A 6309-nucleotide genomic window follows, 5' to 3' on the forward strand; every position below is an offset into this window, starting at 1 on the left:
GGGGCTGCAGCGGGCGCGGAGGCCTCACGGTCCGGCCCGGGCGGGGCTGAGGTGCGGGCTGGGCCCGTTGTGTCGGCGGTAACGCTGCCCGCGGCCTGGGCCGGGTCCTTGGATTCAGCCCATGTGCTCGGAGGGGCGCGGGGAGGCGTTGTTTTTATTGGCGAGCGCGGCCGCACCGGCGGTCAGAGTTTSGGTCTGTTCTGCCGTGCTGCCCCTATGCTAAAGCCGGGGTTGTGTCACTGCTGGTGCTGTGCATGTGTGCCGTGGCTGTCTGCCTTACCGCCTGCGCTCCACTCCCTCCTGCCCCTCCATGACTGCTGTCGTAGGCTTCCCCAGTAAACTTCCTTTCTTTTCCGGCAGAAGAGGTGCCTTTCATTGATGGGCACAGCTCATTAGCGCGCTTTGCCGCAAATCTTGGTGTTTTGTTAGAGAGGCAGGGAGGCAGCGAGCTGACCGTCAGACTCCCAGGCACTTGGCAATAGAGCAAGAGGGGGTATGGTCTTAAGATGTGCCAGGGGAGGGCCAAATCAGGCTTTTGGAGGAATTTATTCACAAAAGGGGTGATTCGACATTAGAATGTAGTGCCCAGGGAGATGGTGGAGTCACGGTCCCTGGAGATGTTTAAAGAAAGACTGGACACTGGCTATGGCACTGAGTGTCATGGTCTGGTTGATAGGGTGGCGTTTGGCCTTAGATTGGACTCGGTCTCAGATGTCCTTTCTGACTTCATTCATTCTGTGGAACCTGACATTTTCACATGGCAATAATGCATACTGAGACATGCTTTTCAGTCCTCAATAAAAATAAGGGGACGATCAAGTTTCCTAGTAAAACACAAATGTCTTTCTGTGGTATAGTCAATAAAATTTTAAGCAGCACTTGCTGTAACCACCACAATGTGTAATTAGCCTAAGAGTGGCATGTAAACARTACAAATGGTTTATAGATAGTGAGGCAGAAAATAACTGAATGCTAAAGAAGATATTCCACAGTTCTTTGGCTTTTGGAATAGACTTCAARTTATATGGATGTTGGTATCTGTATCTTTGGGGGTGGAGGGGGGCAAAACCTGTAGTGTTGCTTGAAAGAGGAATGTTAAATACTGAAGTGGGTGATAATGCTAAATGAGATATGCTAAATCTATATAGACACCATTCTCTGTTCCCAACACAAATATTTTGTGGTGGTCATTAACTGAGAAATGAGACAATGTTTGCCATTTCCATGGGAACTGGCCAGAGACTTCTCTGATCATGTGGCTTCTTTCTAAAAATAGCTGTTGTCAAATGATTCATTAAAAATAATAAAGTTTCAGATGTTAAAAATGGGATAATCATAGGTATGAAACATGGGCTTATTCCTTCTACCAAATTAGGCTCCCCTGTGATTTCCTATGGCTGAGCTTGGTTTAGCTTTAACATGACTTGTTTTAAGAAGGCTCTGGCTGATTTTGATCATACACTTAATAAAAAGTCCATCTCTTTAATAGATACTTAACAGTATCTTGTGGCTTCCCGTGGCAGTAAATACCAGTTTCAACAAGTGAGAAATGCTTTTATCTCTGAGCTCCTRTACTGTGAGTTATAATAGAAGTTGTGGGGTCTGAAATGTTGCAGAGAAATGCTTCCTGTATGGTATCAAATGGATATGCTTTTCTTTTTTTGTTTTAATCATCCCCTTTGGATGTCACCCAGCAGTGCACTGTGTGCACCCAGGCTTCAGCTGGAGGCTGGCAGTGTCCTGATCTGCTGCTGGAACTCACTCATCCTCTCTCTTGGGGAGCAGTAATTYGAAATGTCTCAACAGTGATGTGTTTGCAGGTAGTCTTAATAACATCCAACTGGGAGGAGATAGGAGAACCTCCTTGGGTAAATGTAATTTGTTGTGGTATTCAGAACAAGCATGTGAGCAAACAGAAGGAAGTGCCATGGGGAATGGGCTGTAAGCACATCAGTTAACTAAAGTAAAGGACTTCTGGAGATTAGATGAAAATGCACTTTAGAATGGAATGGAAGCAAAACCTTTTACTCATTATTTATACTCTGCATGCAGCTTAAGACAGCTGTGTGTCAGACATGAGCTTTCAAGCTTCCTTGAACTCTGCTCTCTTTCAGTACTGTGTCATACTTGAGTACTGCAATGTACCAGGTTGTTAAGTGGACTAAGTCAGCACATTGTTTATTATTTTGGGCTGTCTCTAGAATGCAGCTTAATATCAAATACAGARCTAAAAATGAATCTCATGGAACTGAGTGTTAGAAAATGAGTAAATGTTACACAACAGATGCAATGTTCAGTTTGTCTGTTCGGGAGTAATTGCTGTTATGAAGATCAACGTGATCCAGAATAATGTTTGCAGCTGCAATAATACACTTCCCTAATTGTTATTAACTACTCTGGTCAGCTGCTTTCAAGCCATTTTGGGTTTTAAAAAATTGTTTTCCAAGGCAACTTACAGTTTACTGGCTTACAGTTTACTTTTTATTAGAAGAAAAGCCAAAGAAACAAAATCTGAAAGGAACAAAAAAAGCACAACCAAAAATCCACACCAAAAGCCAGCTTTCCTCACCCTCCTCCAGATTAATCTGCTGTGAGTTTTGACTTCCATAACTTGCATGCTTAAGCCCTGTATTCAAAGCTGGCAAAAGGCTTTTGTCTCTTGTGCAGAAACTGCTGGTGCAGCTGGGAGAGGCAGTTCTCTGTCCTTTCTCCACCGCTCACTTGCTTCCTTGCTGCTTCAGAAGAGAAAATGAGTAAACCTGAAAACTTTTCGCATCAACTTTTTACACAGCTCCTTTTTTTCAACATTTGCTGTGTATCTGSTGTGGGATAGCTCAGACATTTCTAAAGTCTGAATGGCTGCATAATTGCTATAAATTGCACCTCTTGTGTTCATGCAGCGGTTTATACCTTATTTTAGGTGTAGTTGACAAGGCAGGGTATTCTGTGCCTCAGTGRCAGTGTGCTGCTGCTTTTGCCCAGTATCAAAGTATCTTCCATTTCTAAAGCTTATGTTCAAGATTGTTTTTTGTACACGGGCCTAGGATTCCACATTGCTTTTTTTGATAAAATGTCACTTGAAATACCATCTTATGTTACTAGATGCAGAAGTTACAGAACATAAACAGCTTTATTCAACGTGGAATCTGACAGAACTGTGTTCTGATTCAGTGTGTGCTCTGCTGGGTGTCACTGGTAGCCTTTTGCCATATGTTCTCTTGCCTTTTGTCACTGYATCCCCAAACTTCAGGCATGTGTARTCAGGATATGTGTGTCTTGATGTGATCTTGTGTATCGCTTGATAATGTTAYGTTTGGAACCCCTACAGTTCTAAAGCTGAAAGTAGCTTGCCTTCTGAAGTTGGAAGAAAAGGGTAAGCTGATAAATATTCATACTTTGAAAAGTAAGAAGGAGTTGGAACTTGTTCAGTAGTGCTGCTGTTAAGATGTTTTCTATTCCTGCAGAGGTAAAGCTACTACAAACAACTCCCCAAGTGACACAACMTCTCCTGTTATATGCTTCTGACAGTAGCATAGGTTATTTTGCTACCTGTGCCACTCTGAAATGCTACAGTTGTCTTTTTTTTTTCAGACATGAAGTTCAGTGCGCTTGTAATAAAGACATCTTTGTTTAGACCAATCATCTTTTCGGTCTTCAAATTGGCAGAGATACAAATTGAATTTTCCTATTTCTTAATTCTCTGTATTTTGAAGAGATGCAGAAGAAAGAAGTTAATACCTTGTGTTAACATGAAAATGCTTCCATTGATGAATTCAGTCATGTACTTCGTATGGTCCTGGTGTTGAATATAGTGTAGGGCCTTGCTGTTCAAAATTAGGGCAGAAATGGAAGGATTCTCTGCCTTAATGTGGATAGAGTTTGATGTAAAGCTGGCTCTGGTTCACTGTAAGTGTATGAAACTCCAATTTTTCCCCAACTGTTGCTCAACTACAGCAGTTAAAGTTGTGTAAGAAGATACAGCTGTATCTGCATAGCTCATAGCCGGTATCATGAAAAGCGTAATCCCAAATTTGTGGCCACGATGCTATAAACCAGCATGGTTGCTCACCTAAAGTAAGGAAACCAATGTGTTTGAACTCAGCCAAATACACTTATTTGCTACAACCCCRTRAAATATGTTTCAAYAAATGCTTTKGCTTCRTGTAGCTCTTAAAGAGCCTTCTTCTCACAGCCCTGCTTGCAGTGTTTATGTGGTTCTAGGCTGAACCAGGTGAATGGTAATCTGTTAATCCAATGGGCTTGTCTTGCAGTTTATTTGATGGTTTRCAGCCTGAACTGCTCTCCCAGCAGTGTCTGGCCCTGTGAACAAATGGGGATGGTAGAGCAGGGCTGATAGGTGTGTAAACTTAATGCCCATCAGGGGAAGGGGGCTTAGGAAGCTGTGGTTGGTGTTAGCATCACTGCATTGTCCCTAGCTGTGCTTTAACAGAGATTKGATGTGGTCACAGCATCTGGCAGTCAGCTCAGTAGTGATTTATTTTTGCTGAAGCAGTGGTACGGTTTTGGGGGACTGTAGAGTGTAACCAATGTTCTGGCATAGACATAATTCAGCAAGTCTGTTATGCGATGTTCTGATATTGATTACTGCACACTGGTCCCAGCACTGTCATTTTATGTTCCTTAAAAGTCTGATCTGCCGTTGAATAATTAAAGCTTARCAATTACAGCAAACTTCTGCTGGCAGAACATACTTGTTTCACAGTTTGAGGTTGTCTGAGGGTTTGTAGCTATTGAATTGCCTGGGAAATAGGTTCATATAGCCATGGTTGTTGCTTTTTCCTTATGYTTAAATAATTTTCATGCAGGAGGACCTGCACATTGATTAATTATATATATAGAGAGAACTTTGTAAAAGGTGCAGTCATTCTAATTAGCAGAGATGGCTTTATTCTGTTGACTAAATACACTTCTTAATTAGTTATTGTGCATAGCTGGTATATTACCGAGGCACACAGAGTCACAGAAGTGTTGGTTGRAAGGAGCCTTTTTCTTGTATAACCTTCTTGAAGCTGGTTTGTCACCAGTGTTGGATCAGGTCAATCTTGGTTTTGTCCACCTGGGTGACTGAGAAGCTTTAAGAGCAGAGTTTCACTGYCTGTCAGGGCCTGATTGAGGCACTCTTTTTTGGATGTGGGGAAGGATAGTGGGGAGATTCCAACTGCAGAACAAATCCCAATTAAATATAGGAATAACAGGGRTGTGAAATGCTCTGTAACTATAAAATTGGTGGTAAACTAAAAATTTTCTGTTTTGATGAAGGCCTCAATTTTGATCTCAGTCCTCAACAGATACTTCTGGGGACTTCCTGCATGGGGTGTGTGGGAGTTGGTACTGAAGACCGTTTTTAAAAACATTAGGGTGATGTAATTCATGGCCTTCTAGCTTGTTACTGAAATGCAGTTAAAAAGGCTCAGGGCCTTCTGAGCACGATGGATGAAGGGAACAAGTATAAATAGCTGAGAATTTACTGATGCTGAAGGGTTAGAGAGCCTGCTGTGCAAATCACTGTGTGTTTGGTATTTGTCAAGAGTGGGGGAGATCTAGTTCAGATGCTACATCAGTGCTTTTGTCTCCAACAGTAATTTGGAGGGGCCATCTGAAAACAAACTGCAAGATTGAGAAAGGCAGAGATGCTCTAATGAGGTGTTAAAGGCTGATGCTGACCAAGAGGTGGATGGCAGTKTTTCCTTGTAAGGTGTTAGGAGGAAGGTTGGGTGCACGTTAAGACAGCRGGTTTCTGGTCTAAGTGAATTTGGACATTTTAGCAAGTAACTTAGAGATGCTTGTAGAAACTGATCTCATTCTGGTAGAGGGAAAGGAGAAGCTGCACTAGGAGAAAGCCTGGTATAGTTTGTTATAGGCTTGATGGGAAATATAAGAATGTAAGCAATGGATTTATTTAATATTTTAAGAAAATGCACTCTGAAGCTAGGGAACTCAAAAGATGGTGAACGTTTCAGTTTAAGGAATAGAATGTGCCTTTCTGAGGGGAAGCAAGAGAGTCACTCTAGTAGTGTGACTGGGACAAAGAGACATGAAGAGTTGTTTCTCTTCAGCTTTCTATTGCCTTATCCAAGTAGCTTCTRCCTTCTGGAATGCACTGACTGTACTTTATCCTTTGCTTATCTGAAASTTGTCCTGAATAGAACGGCGTGGCTCAGATAGCAATTGCAAACTTGTGACTTGTGAGCACAGAAAGCATCTGTGTAGTTGCAGTGTGTGGTCTGGGCCTTGCTTTGATGCTCTGTGGACAGAAGTAACAGCAGTGCTTCAGTCAGCATAGTTGTG

Source organism: Malurus melanocephalus, unplaced genomic scaffold (assembly GCF_030028575.1).
Source record: "Malurus melanocephalus ecotype Western Australia unplaced genomic scaffold, MMel_1.1 scaffold_254, whole genome shotgun sequence".
Lineage (NCBI taxonomy): Eukaryota > Metazoa > Chordata > Aves > Passeriformes > Maluridae > Malurus > Malurus melanocephalus.